This window comes from Nycticebus coucang, chromosome 15, assembly GCF_027406575.1.
Source record: "Nycticebus coucang isolate mNycCou1 chromosome 15, mNycCou1.pri, whole genome shotgun sequence".
NCBI lineage: Eukaryota > Metazoa > Chordata > Mammalia > Primates > Lorisidae > Nycticebus > Nycticebus coucang.
In genome coordinates this window covers 64867226-64884648 of record NC_069794.1, presented here as the reverse complement: position 1 = coordinate 64884648, position 17423 = coordinate 64867226, and the positions used below count along the sequence as shown (strand labels likewise).

Below are 17423 nucleotides of genomic sequence, written 5' to 3'. Positions count from 1 at the left end.
ACTCCTTTGAGCCACAGGTGCTGCCCTATTTTTACATTTTTAAATCCAAGATGGCATAAGAAATTAAAAATTGCACCAAAGGGTCTATGCTAGAACATAGGCCCACCCTGTGCCTAGTGGTGTGTTCTGAAACTAGCTCTCTTCAGCTCACTGGAGCCAACTGAATTTCATGCACCTTTTGTTCAACCATGGTTAGGTTGATGTTGGCCAAGAAGATATTTATATCACAGAAATTATCAACGGGGGCTTTTTATCCCAAAAGAACTAGTTTATCAACATACCACTACCTCTGTTCCAATCCCTCCTGGTCAGCAACCTCTGTTACCAATTTCTTTTGTTTCCTTCTAGAAATAGTCTGTGCACACATGAGCACACTCACATGCATGTGCACATGCCTTTTTTATTAGCATACCATAAACATCATTCTACATTGCATTTGTTTCACTCAACGCCTCAGTTCTGGAGATGGTTCCAGATGGGTACACACAGATGTCCTCAATCCCCAGCAGGTGCGTGGTTTTCTATTACGTAGGTGTGCCAAGTTGTACTTAGCCAATGGCCTACAAATGGATATTTGTTGTTTTGATTTTTTGCCACAGCAAATGAGGCCACAATAAATGATATTTACCCATTTCTTGAGCACCAAATGTTAATTTTTAATTCAACAGTTACTTAAGTTTAACTTAATTCAAGTTTCTGCTCTGGCAAAAGCACTGAACATTGGTTAGTAAAGCATAGATTCTGTTTTAAGTTTCCACTAATTTTTTTCAAAGAATCTTAAACTGGGACAGATCCTCGAGTGGACCCCAACTTCTCCACTTTGTGACTGAAGAAGCGTACTAACCCAGCAGGGAGGTAGTGTGCGTGTGCGCGCACACCCTAATGAAAAGCAGAGTGTGAGAAATGCCGTGACAAAGCTGTAAGAGAAATATTATGAGAGCTCAGGGGAAAAGTTAATTCTGAATGAAGGATCAACAAAAAGTTTTGGAAGAGCTCAGCTGTGACAAAGGAGAAGTGAGCAGGAATTATGCCTCACTCGCATCCATATCCTCACAGAGCCAAGCACATTTTGTGGTTGAAAAGCTCAGTAACTTTTAAAAAACTGATTAATATCAGTTATAAACAAATGTTTCTTGACTACAGGGAATGAGGAACAGAGTAATTGTGAGAAAAGTTGTTAAATAGACTTAACCTGGAGAATTTTTAGAATAGAACGGATTCCTCTCTGTCTGGGATTTATGGCATTAGGACCTATCTGACACAATGAATTAATTAGCTAGCTTTTTTTTTTTAATTTTTGTAAGTTCTATTTTACTTTTTATTTTTATTTTATTTTTATTGAGGATTCATTGAGGGTACAGAGAACCAGGCTACACTGATTGCATTTGTTAGATAAAGCCCCTCTTATAATTAATAAGCCCCTCCAAGAGATGATAGATAGCCTTTTAAAGTCTCAGCCAACCTGGGGATTTTATTCAACTAGAGATACACACACACATCTAGTTTGTTGCTGAGAGCACAAGTGTGGTCTGGATTTTAAAGACTGTAAACTCTAAGCCCACCTTAGATCAGCCCATCTCAGACTGATGCTTTATGCATGAGGGGGCTTTCTGTGTGCTCCCCGTGTTCCGGGGATTGTTCCCAGGCCCACCTTCCTCACGGTTCCTGTATGTGTTGTGATAGACCTCTGTTCTCTTTCCAACCCAGCTTACCGTTAGCAAATGCCAGCAGTGTTCTCCTGGTGGACTTGACGTTGTCCTCCCCAGCACGTCCCTGACAATCTCACACAATTCAGAGAGCAGAGCTGACTGCTCAGAACAAGTTAGCAGTGTTGACCAATCCTCTTGTGAAATGTAGTCACTTTGACAGTTTCCTAATAAAATTCCTGTAAATTAAACTCTCAGCTGCCAAAGACGGCTCTTTACTCAGTGTCTTTCTCCCTGTTTTGAAAGGCAGACTTTACCACATGAGCCCACGAATAAATGACCAAAAGAAGACTGTTGAATGTTTCCTCATTCCTAACATCTGCACATATTTAATCTCCCACCTTATGTCAGGCACAAAAACAAGACAATTCAGCAAATGCCCATTAACTTACCATTAACAACTTAGAAACAGGTAAGCAAAATGGAAGCGATTTTTATTTTATCCAGCATGTTGAAATTGGGGAGTTCCATTTAAACGTGTATTTTGATTAATAGACTGCTACCATATCATTTTTGGAATAGAAACCTTTAGAGAATTAGAATGCAAGGGAATATTTAATTCTAAAGTTATATGGAATCTAACACAAAATTTGATGATTCAACAGGAATTTCTGAATTTGGCTCCTCCTTGGACCCACCATTGTGAGTCCCAGATATCCAAACCTCCTTGCTCTAAAGCAGGGGTTCTCAAACTTTTTAAACAGGGGGCCAGTTCACTGTCCCTCAGACCACTGAAGGGCTGGACTATAGTTAAAAAAAAAACTATGAACAAATTCCTATGCACATTGCACATACCTTATTTTGAAGTAAAAAAACAAAATGGGAACAAATACAATCAGACCACTGCAAGGGGCCCCTGCTCTAAAGCATGGTGCTCAAACCAGGAGCACCTGGGAACTGGTTAGAAATGTAGAATCTCAGCCCCAGATCTGCTCAATCTCAGTTGACTCATGTGCACATTAAAATTTGAGTAAAGTATCTCAAGAATGGAAGAAAAAGTATCCAATGTACCCACCCCTACCATGAAACTAATTTAGGACCTTCACGTGAAAGCTATAACTCAGTTACAACCTAAGAATAGGGGGAAGGGGGAAAGGGTGGGGAGGGAGGAGGAAGGGGGGTAGAGGGAGGGACGCTGAAAGGATCACCCCTGTGGTGCATCTTACAAGGGTATATGTGAGACTTGGTAAATGTGGAATGTAAATGTCTTAGCAAAGTAACTAAGAAAATGCCAGGAGGGCTATGTCAACTAATGTGATGAAAATGTGTCAAATGGTCTATGAACCAAGTGTATGGTGCCCCGTGATCATATTGATGTACACAGCTATGATTTAATAAAAAAAAAAGAAAAAAAATTTGAGAAACACTGTCCCAGAAGAATAAACGTCTCCTTGAAAGACCTACAGCTGATGGGAAGCTAAATTAGCCAGCTTTAAATTAAATCATACTTTCTCAATCACACGGGACTTGAAAGACTAAAGTAACTTTCCACAAACATTTTCCCATGGTCAGTATTCATTGGAGGTAGCCAGAGTGACTGTTCCGTCCATGTGGGGCAGCCTCCCTTCCCCAGCTTTGCCCTTCTATGTCCCTCTTCCCCTGGTGCACATGCTCGAGGCACAGATCTGGAGAGCTGTACCTTCTGGTCCTGCTGGGTACGTGTTAGATACCTCTTGGCACAGCTGGCTCTTGCTGGTTGCCCAGGGCTGCCCCTTTAATGTCTGACCCGGTCTGTGCCACATCTTTCGAGTCTTTCCTCCCGTCCCACCTCTTTCTACAACATCAAACCTCCTGGCTTTCCTGGCACCAACTGGGGAGCAATCTCTATGACTTCTCATGAGAGACAGGGAACCTTCTGTCCCACTCTTACCCAAGGCCCTCCAGTGTCTACTCTTTTCTTCCCCCAAACATACACTTTGCAATGACTTTCTAGGGTGATAATTTCATCATTTAAGGTGTCTCAGTCCCTAATGTCAAAGAGAGAGAGGAAAGTTTCTGCCAAGTACAGTGGCTATAAAACACAGGAGTGCTTAGGATGGAAGAAGCTTGATGCCTTTGAGGTACCAAGACCAGGACAACTGATGAGGAGCAAGAACGGCTCTATCAAAAGAAATAGAAGGGCTAGTGACGGGCTTAGGAGTAGTTCCCAGACGTTACGGTCCTGAAGAATCACCTGTGGAGCTTATTAAAACACCTTTTCCAGATCTCACTGGAGACTCAAGTGTGTGTAGGGCTGGTGGACCTAATAATCTGCATTTTCTCAAGCACCCTAGGGAATTCGGCAGCTGAGGACTCTCAGACTACACTTGGAGAAGGACTGGCCCAGAACAGCAGTTCTCAACCTTCCTGCATGTTGAAATCATCTCAGGAGCTTTAAAAATGTTGATGCTTATATCCCTTCCTGTGAGACTCAGATGCACAGCCCAGGCAGCAGGATTTCTAAAGATCCCCCGGGTGACCCTAACAAGCAGTTGAGCTTGAGAACTGCTGGTGTATAGGCCAGGGCACTGCTCCGAAGAGCAGGCCTCATAACTGGTGAGCAAAACAATCAAAGGGAGTGTAGATTCAGAAAGACATGAAATGTTCCAAAAATAAGCCTGGCTTGCATCACAATCGAAACATCTAGTCATTAAGCATTTGCCCACCTGGGTGCCAGGTAAACCCTCGTGATGCCTCAATCTTGCAAACCAGTGTAAGGCCCCTTAGAACCTGAGATTGAGTTTTCTGCCTTTCAGGCCTTAAATCCCTCCCAACCCCCTCAAATGGCTTCTGAGACAGGAGCACTCCTTCCTTCCCTTTAGAAATGCAGGAGGCCCGATACCCCAAGCTTTTGTGTAAGTTACAACTGGTTCATTTTCCATGAATAAACATGAGAGAGAATGTGTGAAGAGAAAAAATATTTATCAATTATGTGTCTTCAAAACATCCAAAGATTATGCAGCTTTAATGGCTGAATGATTTTGAAAGGAAAACTTGCAAATTGAGCTGCACCTGAACTCATAATAAAAAGGCATTAAATTAATTGACTCTCTCAGTGCTTACTTAACAATAAGCCTGACCTGCATATCCAAGTTGAGGCCGTCCAGGGTCTTGGTGGCATTTGCCCTTAGTTGCAGGCTGCTCTAATTTGAGAGAAAAGTGAGGCTGAGCCATCACGCATCACAGGGGAGATTATCTTCACAGGTGCAGTCTTAATAAAGACAGAGGATTAGGGCTCTTCCAGAAATATTTGCCCTATCATTTTTACCCCTTAATGCTCCACATTGGCTGGAGTACAAATGTATGAATTAGCTGGGTCCTAGGGGGCATGATTCAATCAGACAGACTGCCTAGCACTGGATTGCCTCTGGGGTGGTGACTTACCACCTAACTCTCAGAAATAGCAGAGGAAGACTAGCTGTACCAAGGTCATGATGAGCTGCATAAAGCTACTATAAAGAACACTTTGGCCTCAGCCAACGCCCTTCCGGTTTATCTTTTTAATACAAATGGGAGGTATTAGGCACCCAGTTTTATTTTGTTGTTGTTGTTGTATTTTGTTGTTTGGTTTTGTTTTTGTTTTTGTTTTTTCTGGCTATTGCTTTCAAATGTTACCCCATTTAATCTTCACAGGAGCCCTTTGAGGTCACTTAAAGAAAAGAAAGCTACACTTCTGAGGGTCTAAGAAATTTTCCTGTGATGGGGTAGAGCCCATCCAATCTGATGTCTGTGTTCTTTTCACTCTCCACCAAAGGTTCAGGCATCTCAAAAAGAAATGAAGAATGGAAACTTCTTTTTCTTTCTCCCACTTTCTCCCTCCTTCCCCCCTTCCCTCCCTTCATTCCTTTCTTTCTTACATACAATAAAATTCAACTTTTAAATGTCAAATTTAAAGCATTTTGGCAGGATACAATTATGTAACTACCACCACAATGAAAATATAGAATATTTCCATCACTCCAAAATATTCTTCCTCACCATATTTAGGTTAATCCCTTCTCCCCAGCCCCAGATCCTGGCAACAAGCAGCCAATCGTCTGGCTCTGTTGTTTGGTGTCATACAGATGTGCTGGGGTTCAGACAGTTGTCTGTGTTCTCAGTTCTTGGTGTGGTCTTGGCTAAAGAATAACCAGACCCACCAAAATCAAGGCAAGCAGGAAACAAAGTTCACGGAAGAAGAGAAAGATAGGTTAATGGAGCAAGGTATATGACAATGTACAGTCTGATAACGGTCTGGGCTTCTGTTCATATGTCTGGATCGGCCCCTCCTCATGGTTCAGACATCACCAGGGAACTACTTGGATGGACAATTAACGACAGGATAATTAGCTCTAAGTCCTTTCCAAATCCTATTGTGCCTGGCCCCCAGGCTTTCCTAACTTCCCCCAGGTGTGACAGGATAGGATGAAGATGGGACAGCCCTTGTCCTTCCTCTCAGATGGGGCAATCGCTTGAGGCAGCCCCAAGGCAAAGCTCACTTGTACCCTGGGAATTCAATCTTTCTACCTAACAGATGGAACTGTACAATATAAATCTTAGTACCTGGCGGTTTTACTTGGCATCCTGGGTCTGAGGTTCTTCCACCTCTTTGCATGGATCGGTGGTCTGTTCCTCCAGCCGTCAAGGAGCATCTCCTTGTTTGGATGTACTGCAGCTTGTCCACTCCCCAGCTGATGGACGTCTGGACTCTTTCAAGTGTTTTCCTCACTGTTACGAATGAAACTGCTATAAACATTCAGATTTCAGAATATTCAGCTGCTATGACATTCAGGTATTTCTGAAGACACATGTTTTTATTTCACCTGGGTAACTAGAAACAGAATTTCCAGAACATATGGTAATTATAGATTTAACTTTATAAAAATTGCCAAACTGTTTCAAAATGACTGTACCATTTTGCATTCTGACAAGCAATGTATGAGAGTTCAAGTCGCTTCATATACCTGCTGTTACTTCATATTGGCAGACTTGTTGATTTTTGCTGTTCCAGGGATGTGTAGTGACAAATTGTGGTTTTAATTAGCATTTCCCTAATAACGAATGACGTTGAACATGTACTTAATGGCCATTTGTATGTTTGGCTAAGTATTGTATAATCTTCTGTGCACTTTAAATTGGGTTATCTGTCATCTTATTGTTGATATATTAGACTTCTTTATATATTTTGAATACAAATTCCCTTACCTGATGTGTGTTTCAAAAATATTTTTTCTCTATCCATACCTGCCTTTTCATTTTCTTAACAGTGTTATAAGTGTTTTTAATTGTGAGGTCCAATTTTCAATTTTTTCACTTGCAATTTGTGCTTTCTGTGTTCTACCTAAGACATTGTTGCTTAACTTAAGGTCACAAATTTTTCCTCCTGTTTTCTTCTAGAAAGTTTTACAGTTTTAGCTCTTACAATTTATGTCAGAGATTCATCTTGAATTATTTACAAGGTGCAAAGTATGGCTCCAGATGAACACTTTTGCATATGGATATCATAACTTTTCAGCACCATTTGCTTAAAGAACTGCCCTTTCCCAGATGAATTACCTGGGCAACTTTCTTGAAAACCAGTTAATCTTATACATGTGTGTCTATTTTTGGACTCTATTCTGTTTCATTGATTTCTGTTTCTGGACTCTCTACCCTTGTCTTAATTATTATGTAACAGCTTTATAAACAGGAAATTTAAGTGCTCCAACTTTGTTGTTTCTTTTGAAATTGATCTGGCTATTCCAGGACCTTTGAACCTTTAAATAAACTGTTGTGTCAGGGATTTGATTTTACTCTACTGAGAAACTAACAAGTTAGCCTATCACTATAGGTTCGTGGATGCTGACAGAAACCTCAGGAAGGAATTTATACTCAACGTGCAGCAGGCATCATGAGCACCATCGTCTACATCAGTTTCCCTTGCTCCCCACTCCAAGTTCCATGGGCGGGTGTGACAGTGGATCCAGATGAATGCATGCAGACGCAATTGGTCTCAATACCCATGAGAAACACTGGGCTTTGGGAATTCATCCCTTTTACATAAAGGTATAAGCAAGCCTGTTCTTTGTCCCAGAGTAAAACATTTGTTCCATACATCAAGGTTGTTCACTACCAACAAACACAATCCTAAGAAATGGCTGTCATAAAAAATGGTCGGGGCCTGGCTTCTTGGCCTTCCCAGCAAGATGCGTAGAAGTGTGAGAGACACAGGGAGGGGAGTTTCCAGACAAAAATTTAGAATAAGCTTGTCAATTTCCATAGGAAAAACTTACTGCGATTTTGATTAGAATTATGTTGAATCTGTAGTTCAGTTTGGGGAGAAGTGTGATTTTAATAAACCTGAGTCTTACTCAATTCTAATATGAAGGCAGTAAGTGATCTAATACAAAGGGTGGGGTAGGGCAATGAGGGAGCAGGGAGGGGGTGGAAGGAAGGGGCTCGGGGGGTCATGGTGTATGGTACACCTCTTGAGGGCAGGACACAATTACAAGAAGGACTTTACCTAACAACCGCAATCAGTGTAACCGAATTCTTTGAGATTAATGAATCCTTAATGAATTACCTCAGTGAATCCCAAACAAAAAAATAATAAATAAACCGGAGTATTCTGATCCATGAAAACGGTTTATTTCTACCTTGACAGAGGTCTCAGCAAGTTTATATCTTGCATGTACTTTTAAAAATTTCTCCTAAAATGTCACAGTTTTGATGGCATTTAAAATTTTTATTTTCAATTGATCGTTGTTATTATATAGAACTGCAAATGATTTTTGCATACTAATCTTGTCTCCTGCAAATTTGCTAAACTCATTAGTTTAGTGCTAGTAAGGTTTTTTTGTACATATCTTGAGGTTTTCTATGTCAGTATTAGTGTCATTTATGTTTTAAAAACAGTCTATATGTCTTTTATTTATTTTTCTTACTATATGCTGGCAAAGATCTCTGATTTCACGTTGAAGAGAAGTGCCAAGAGTGGGGATTTTTGCTTTGTCAGCAATCTTAAAGGAAAAGCATTCCGTCTCTCACCATTAAGTTTGATGTTAGCTTCAAGTTTTTCATAGGTGCTCTCAGGTTGAGAAATTTCCCTACTGTTTCTGGTTTGCTGAGCTATTTTATTGTAAATAACTGTTGAATTTTATCAAATTCTTTGTATTCATATGGATTTTTAAATTTAGTCTGTTGATAGTGAATTACCTTAATGGGTTTTTAAACTGATGAGAACAGATACTACACTTGATCTTAGCTAACAGGCCAAGAAGCAATTAATTGATTTTTTTCATATTGAACACTGAATTCTTATAGTAAGTCTACTTGGCCATGATGCATTGTTATTCTTTTCATATATTTCTGGAGGAAATTTGTTAAAATTTTTGTGAAGGATTGTCAATGTGTATCAATTAATTTATGTGCACCTATGTAAACCGATTTGTAGTTTTAAATTTGAAAGATGTTAAAATTCTTCAGAAATTCGTTAAAATTTAACAAATTTGAAAGATATTAAATTTGATTTACAAAAAATTGACTTACTTCAATTTTTTATACTTAAATTTAACATCTTTTAAAGATGTTAAAATTTCTTCAGAAATTCATTAAAATTTTTGTTAGGGATTGTTAATGTGTATCAATTAATTTATGTGCATCTATGTAAACTGGTTTGTAGTTTTCATCTTTATACGTCTTTGTCAGGCTAGGTGTCAGATAATGTAGGCCTCATCAAATGAGTTAAGAAATGATTCCTTTTCTTTCATTTTCTGAGAAGATATTGTATAGAATTGGTATATTTTTTCTTAAATGTCTGACAAAATCTACCGGTGAAGGCATCTAGTCTTCAAATTTGTTTTGAAAGGAATTTTTTTTAAATTTCATATTAATTTCAGGGTACAAACTATTAGGTTACAATGTTTGCATTTGTTGGGTAATGTGCCTGTTGTAGTTGTGTCCCAGGAGGTGTGTCCTGTACCCTCACATTGTGCCCTTTAGGTAGGAGCACACCAATCCCGCTCCCTCCAACTTGAATTGAATTGAGTTTTTCTCTTGTGCAGATGTGTATTAGTTCATCTACTGACTTCATATTAATATTGAGTATGCTGGATACTTGTTTTATCAATCTTGTGATACTTTACTAAGAAGAATGTGTTTCAACTTGATCCAGGTTAATACTAAAGACATAAAGTCTCCATCTCTTTATGGCTGAATAGTATTCCATTACATATACCACAGTTTATTAATCCATTCCGGAGTTGATGGGCACTTGGGTCATTTCCACATCTTGGTGATTATAAATTGAGCTGCAATAAACAATCTAGTGCAGATACCCTTATGTTAAAATGATATTTTTTTCTTCTGGGTAGGGTAATGGGATTGTAGGATCAAATGGAAGGTCCATTTTGAGTTCTTTGAGAATTCTCCATACATCTTTGAAACGAAAAGTTTAATGATAAATTCAATTACTTTAATAGATACAAAGCTATTCAAGTGATCTCTTTCATCCTGAGTGAGTTTGACAGTTTGTGGCTTTCAGAAAATTTGTCCATATTGTCTAGGTAGTAACATTTATAAGCATAAATTGTTTATAATATTTTCTTATTTTATTTTAATATTTGAAGGATCTGTAAGAATGTTCCTCTTTCATTTCTGGTATTGGTAACTTGTATATTCTTTCATTCTTCATCAGTCTGGTTAAAATGTGTTTTTAATTGTGGTCTTATAGTTTTTAATCATATTTTATAATCATTTCACAGATAATTGGGTTAAAAAGTATATTTGCTTAAAAAAATAAAGTTCAATGTGTATCAAAGTTAATTTATTTGTTAATTGTGCTGCTCAGGTTCTGAATACTTTGAAATTCTTTCATTCATGGAAAGCTCCAGCAGAAAAACAATGGAAGGAAAGAAAATGAAGTCAGGATTTTTATTCTTACAGCTCCCTCCCTGCGGGGTTAGTAAAAATTAGCTGAGTTCCTTGATGAGAAGTCACAGCTCCTGTCAGGTAGCCCTCTCCTGTGACTCTGTCTGTCTCCAGGGTCTAGTCACTCGGTTTCTTTTGTCAACTGAAGAATGATGGGCTCAGTGCAGTAGCTCCCACTTAGCACTCTGGGAGGCTGAAGCAGGTGGATTGCTTGAGCTCAGGAGTTGTGACCAGCCTGAGCCAAGAGCAAGACACCATTTCTACTAAAAATACAAAAAGACTAGCTGGGGGTTATGGCTAATGCCTGTAGTCCCAGCTAGGTGAGAGGCTGTGGCAATAGGATTTCTTGAGCCCAACTCTTGAGCTTCAACTTCAAGTTTGAAGTTGCTGTGAATTATGACAATGCACTCTATCCAGGGTGACAGAGTGAGACTCTGTCTCAAAAAAAGAAAAAACAAAAACAAAAACCAATAATCTTCATAAATTTGGAAGAGAGCTTTTTTTCTCATCAAGGGTTGCAGGCTGCAGGGTGGCTATTCTGACAGGCTGGGAAGCAATAGTCTTGACCAGAAGCCAAAAACATATACTTGAAGGGAAAGAGAAAGGAAGCAGAAATTTATGCTGTGTGAGGTGGCTAAACACATATCTTTAACAAACTAGAGGAGGAGTTATGAATAGTTACAAAAGAAGAAACATGTGCATATGCAGTCAAGCTTCATGCTACATCTTGGGATCTATGTCAGAAAACAGCGGCATTTGCATGATCCAAGGGTAGAGTTTCCAGCCTCTGTCATCCAAAAGTGAAGCAGAAAACACCATAACCCTCACTGTACAGCCTCCATAGACTGGTCAGAACCACTAGGTGGTCATTAGCCTCTTATCAGGAGGGAATGCTGGTCAACTGTGCCCAAACTGCAAAAGGTAGGCCCAGCCACAGGTGATTTATTGAAATCAGCAGTGGAGCAAGTCTTTTAAAAATGGCTGGTTCTGTTTAACCCTTAGGGAAGAAAATCTGAAGGCAGTTAAAGAGGGGAGAGGGTGTAAAGAGGTATATCTAACCTCCCATTCTATCATGGCTGGGAACTCAGTTTTGAGATTTCTCTGAGCTCACTTTGACCAAAAGAGGGTCTTTCAGTTGGTTGGAGAGCTTAGCATTTTAATTTTACTTCTCACTTTCCTTTCTTTTATCCTTGTAGTGCCCCCATGTTAATATTCTTCAGATACTGCAATATCCCTTGTAATTTCCCTATACCTTGCCCACATTAATATTTTTTAAAACTTTCATTAAACTACCCACAAATTAACCAAATTGAGTGTACCATTTTGCAGTGATCACCAGGGAGTCCTCTTAGATTCAAGTAGACATTCAGACTCACAAAACCTTCATTAACATAATTAGGTACCAGTTTACTAAGAGTCGTATAAGAGAGAAATCAAAGCTTGAGCACAAAGCACTATTAGGACACTTCTTCCATCAGAGTAGTTCTTGGAGCAGTCAATACCACAGTCTACACAGTCTCCCAGCCTCCCCAAATAATGTTTCAGATGTAAGACAAGGAGATCTACATCAGTCAGATAGAGATTTACCCAGCTTAGAAGCCCCATGCCTCAGCAGTCAATCTCTGTTTTTTGGTTGTTTTTTTTTTGTTTTTTTTTTCTTTGAGTTTGTTTATTTATTTATTGTAGAGATACGATGGCCCTGTTTCCCAGGTTGAAGTGTAGTGGCACCATCACAGCTCAATACAGCCTCAAACTCCTAGCCTCCCCAGTAACTTGGACAGGTGGGCACCACAACACTCAGCTAATTTTTTTTTTTTTTCTGTAGAGGGTGTGTCTCACTATGTTGTTTCTAAGGCTGGTCTTGAACCCGTCCTCAAGCCATCCTCCCATCTTGGCCTCACAAAATGCTGGGATTACAGGCCACCTTTCCTTGCCCAATCTCTTCTCCCAATTACACAGATATAGCTTTTAAAGCCTTTGTAGAGGCACATTGAGTTACAAAAGTCACACATTTAGGGGAGCATAAGTCTATGATGTCTCAATAGGGTATTTCTAGTTCTTTTTTTTATTAAGTCATTTGTACATAGGTCATGAATACATTTATGCCATGGGATTCAATGTGTTGATTATTTGTACAAATTCAAGTGCTTACATCCAACTAATTAACATAGCCTTCACCTCATTTACCCAATTACAGTATTAAGACATTTGTGTTCCACACCTGATAGATCCAACTTGCAATATGCTCCATAGGTGTGGTCCCCCTCTAGCTCATTTATGGTCACCTTCCAGACACAATTTATTCAATACAAGTTATTTCTTCAAAAGCAATTTTGCTTAGGAACATAGCTGACATCCTACCTTTATCAAGTTCTCAGAGGAACAGAGTAAAAATGATAAGTGACAGTCAAATTCTTATGCAGAAAGAGGCATCTGTTTCCCACTGGGACATGAGCTATGTATTCTGTATGTCTTATTTTGTCTATTTAAGCTATCATAGATAAATGGTAGTGTGCCAAAATTTTCCCCACGTTTTTTATGTATTTATCCTTGGTATTTCTATAATATTTTGCTTTATATCTTCTTGATATGTGTTAGCTCAACTAATGACTCTTGCATATTAATATAGCTGTTATAAATCCAGTTGATCTTTACTCTTTTTAATACTTTTGCATTGCTTAATTTTGCTTTGTCTGATTTTAATAGTGCCGTGCTTTTGTTCTATAGCAGTTTTAAGTTTACAGAAAAATTGATTGGAAAGTAGAATTCCCATATGCCTCCCCCCGCTCTAGTTTCCTCTGTTATTTACATCTTGTATTAATTTGGTACAATTATTACACTTGATGAACCAATATTGATACATTATTATTAACTAAAGTCCATAGTTTACCCTTGCTTTTGTTTCTGTTTTGTTGGTTTCCTTCTACATATTTTTAACTCTTATTTTTAACTTTTATGGATCATTTTATTTTAGGTGTATAAGTTATAAAAATCACAGAGTGGAGTAAAAATGACTTGGAAGTTTGATTTTTAGTGGAGGGTTTATATATTTTATTCCTTGTACATATTCCTGTTATATGTAAAGCACCAGAGTTGTGACCCAGAGCTGAGATTAGTGGTTAGGAACAACCATTACAATAAGCAGGTAAGAGAGAGGAAGACAACAAAAGTAAGGAAAGAGCAAAACTCAGACCCAAAATGAAGGGGCAAAAATGACAACAGTCCTCAGGACAGGGGAATAACCATCTTAGGTAGACAAGCCATCCTTTCTGGTTTCCACCAATGTAATCTTCATCTCCTTCTCTGGAGAAACATTCTGAAGAAGGAATTCAAATTCCCCTACCTCAACTGCCTATAACTGAAATGATTTTGTTTTTCTACAAAGTGTAATTGAGCAAATAGGCAATATTTGACATATATTCATTTTTCTATTAAGATTAACTAATGGAGGTGACAGTACAAATGAACAAAGAAAGAAAAAAGAGAAATACAAAGGAAGTCATCAAAACATAGCAACAACTGAAGATGAACACAGAGAAAAATAAACAAAACTATAAGAACACAAAGAAAACAAGAGATGAAAAGAAATAGTGTATTTACTCTAATAGACAGATGCAGGGAGGGAGGTTTCATTCAAGACAATTCAGAGAGGTCATGGTTCAACAAGCCTCCCCACAACCCTGCTCTAATCACACAAAATGGGAGAGAAAAATATAAATATATAAAACCCCCAAAGACAGCAAATGAGAGACAGTCTTAAACAAGAAATGGAGCAGAAATGCAGAGCAGTGACAGGTGCCAGTGTTGTGAGGCAGGCAGTGCCAGCCAGAGTGCGGCACTGTGGGGAACGTGTGTTGCTGTCCACTGGCTTAGTCAGAGACACGGAGGCAGACACTGCAGATGAAATGAATGATTTATTAAGGGATGGCTGGTGCTCGCTCAGGCACAGCAGCAAATGGCCGTTCTTATTCATATTCTTATATACCCAAAATCATCAGATAGAAATATCCAAGAACAAGGGAGTCAAAAGGTAAAGATTCCTTATCAGATTTAATCCAGCAAAGTACGTACACACCTTTCTAAACCAAGAATATCTTGTTTAGAGATAAATAACAATGAAGATGAACCACAAAGGGCTGGGTTGTTGCCTACTTCTCTATATGATTAACTGAAAGTGTAAATAGAGGTAAGGGATTAAGTGCAACGGTCCATTGCCCGAGGCAGATGCTCTGTCTCCAGCTATGACTTGGCAAGAGCCCGTCAGGATATTCTTTCCTTTAAGGCGTGACTGCCTGCATTTTTCAGCAAAGCCACTTATATGAGCTGGGGGAGAGTATCCCTTCTGAAAATGTCCCTTCTCGGGGTCTCGTAGCTTCAAGGAGCACAAATGAGACTGATTCATCTACAAGGGTGCAGTGGACTGTGCTCCTTCAAACGTGGACCCCCACATTCCCTGTTTGGTGCTGGGGATTGAGAGCATTCTCCCAGCCCATGAAAAAAAGAGCAATAAATATTACTGCCAGACCTTTTCTACTGCTGGATACAAAAAAAATTTTATATATATATATGTATATATATATATAGAGAGAGAGAGAGAGAGCGTGCGCGCAGGCAAACATTATTCCCTCCTTGACAACAAGAACCAGCTAGATAATCTCCAAAATCCTAATTTTTATAGTTCATAGGAGAGCTGATGCTGCAAAGGAAACCAATGAGCTAAAATTAGGGGAAGGACAGGAGAGCTGAAAGAGATTCTGTCTGAGGCACAGTTGTGCTGGGTCTGCCAAAGTCTGAAGGCAGAAACATTGAGAGCAATCCTGTGTTAGTTTGGGATCTTAGAGAGAGCTAATCTATAGGATATATGAAAATGTGTGTGTGTATATATATATGTATATGATTCGTGATAAGGAATTAGCTCATGTAGTTATTTGACTGGGAAGTCCCAGGACCTACACAAGCTGAGATAGAGGACAGCAGATGATGTAAGTTCCACTCCAAGTACAAATCTGAAGGCAGATTAACATCCCAGCTCAAAGAAGGCAAAAAGAAAGAATTTTTGCTCACTCAGCCTTTTATCCTATTCATGTCTTCAGTAGATGGGATGGGATTAACCCACATTGAACCAGATTCATTATGCAATCTTCTGAGCAGTAAATTTAAAGATTGTGCTAATCTTATCTGGAAACATCTCCACAGACATATTCATAAACAATGTTTAACCAAATATCTGGGTACCCCATGCCCCAGTCAAGTTGACACATACAACATCACAACTCCCAAAAGCACTCTTGAACCTTCAATTGAGTACAAATTGCAGTGGTCTTCTGCACTGGGGAAGGGTCAAAACATCTGAGAGAGAAGACCTCCCTGAGGCACAGGTACTCAGGGCCCGCTCACGTATGAGAGTAGAGAGAAACCCCACAAGGAACCCAGCCTCACACTGGGCAGGAGATAGCAGCTGCCTGCAGCTGAGTGGAAGGCAGGAGAGTGAGAGAGACCAGTCCTGTGGTATAGGAACACTGGCCCGCTGATTGGTGTGGGCAGGACAGGTGAACAAGAGAAATTCACCAGGCACTCTGATCCCAGTCCCTGCTAAAGGAAAAAATTTGGTCTTGCTTCTAAATAATTTGAAGTTGTTGATAAACAAAATTACAGTAAAGCTGACACCTAACTCAATTCTAGCCCAGGTGGCTCAATCCTTCACCCTGGTGGCCTGAGAGAAGATATGTGACCTGTTCTGGGCATATATACTATTTACATTTGATTATACTGTTATTTTATACATAATAGCTGTCATACAATAAAAAATAGCAAAAATGTAAGAAAGTATGAAAACTAAAAATATCTTCAAGAGAAGAGGTAGTCAAAAACCCATAGGCAGAGATTGCCCATGGATGACCTGCTTGAATAACTGGGGTAATGCAACAGTGGGAAGGAAACCCTGAAAAAGATTTAAACAGAAGTCCCAAAAGATTTACCAGCAAATCAGATCCCTGGGAAAAGGAATTTGAAGCCAGGTGAACAGAACATGCTCAAACTGAAGCACAAGCTGGAAAAACTCCTGATGAGAGGAAGAAAAAAAAATATATATATTTTTTTTAAAGAAAAGAAAAAAAAGGATTTTTTTTTCCTAGAAAGGTAACATAACTGTTATAGTTATGAGGAACAGTTATGCTACGAGGAAAAAAAATCGCTGCAAACTTACTGGTGTAGATTTATATGTACAGTCAGTTGATTTCTCATAAAGATGACAAAGCCATCCCACAGGGAAAGAAAGTCGTTTCAGGAAATGGTGCTGAAACAACAGAATATCTACATGGAAAATTAAAGAATCTATATCCCTACCTCATGCCATACACAGAATTAGGCTGAAATGGATCACAAACCTAAAAGTAAAAAGAAATGAACTGTTGGGTGTGGTGGCTCATGCCTGTAATCCTACCACTCTGGGAAAACAAGACATGTGGATTGTTTGAGCTTAGGAGATGAAGATCAGCCTGAAGAAGAGTGAGACCCCATTTCTACTAAAAATAGAAAAAGCTAGCTGAAAATGGAGGTGCACACCTATAGTTTCAGCTACTTCGGAGGCTGAAGCAAGAGGATTTCTTGAGCCCAGGAGTTTGAGGTTGCTGTGAGCTATGACATCATGACACTCTACCCAGGGTGACAGAGTGAGACTCTGTCTCAAAAAACAAAAAAAAAAGAAAAAAAAAAGAAATGAATCACTAGTACACTCATCACATTGAAAGAATCTTTATGCTGAAGAAAAGAAACCTGCCACAAAGGAGTACCTATTACACGTAATGTACAATGTGTTAATTTTACTGCTCTTCATTTATTTTATGTCCTATG

At 39.1% G+C, this 17423-nt stretch overlaps 1 long non-coding RNA gene and 1 pseudogene across 1 annotated transcript in view; both read right to left on the bottom strand.

The window, feature by feature from the left end:
* LOC128566864 (uncharacterized) overlaps positions 1-1860 on the bottom strand; it is a 29700-nt gene extending 27840 nt beyond the window's left edge. Inside the window, exon 1 of the long non-coding RNA XR_008374655.1 lies at positions 1713-1860. This is a non-coding gene — a long non-coding RNA (uncharacterized LOC128566864). The remainder of the gene's footprint in view (positions 1-1712) is intronic.
* A 6961-nt stretch (positions 1861-8821) lies between these two features.
* On the bottom strand, positions 8822-8927 carry LOC128567153 (uncharacterized; annotated as a pseudogene).
* Positions 8928-17423: the final 8496 nt, after the last annotated feature.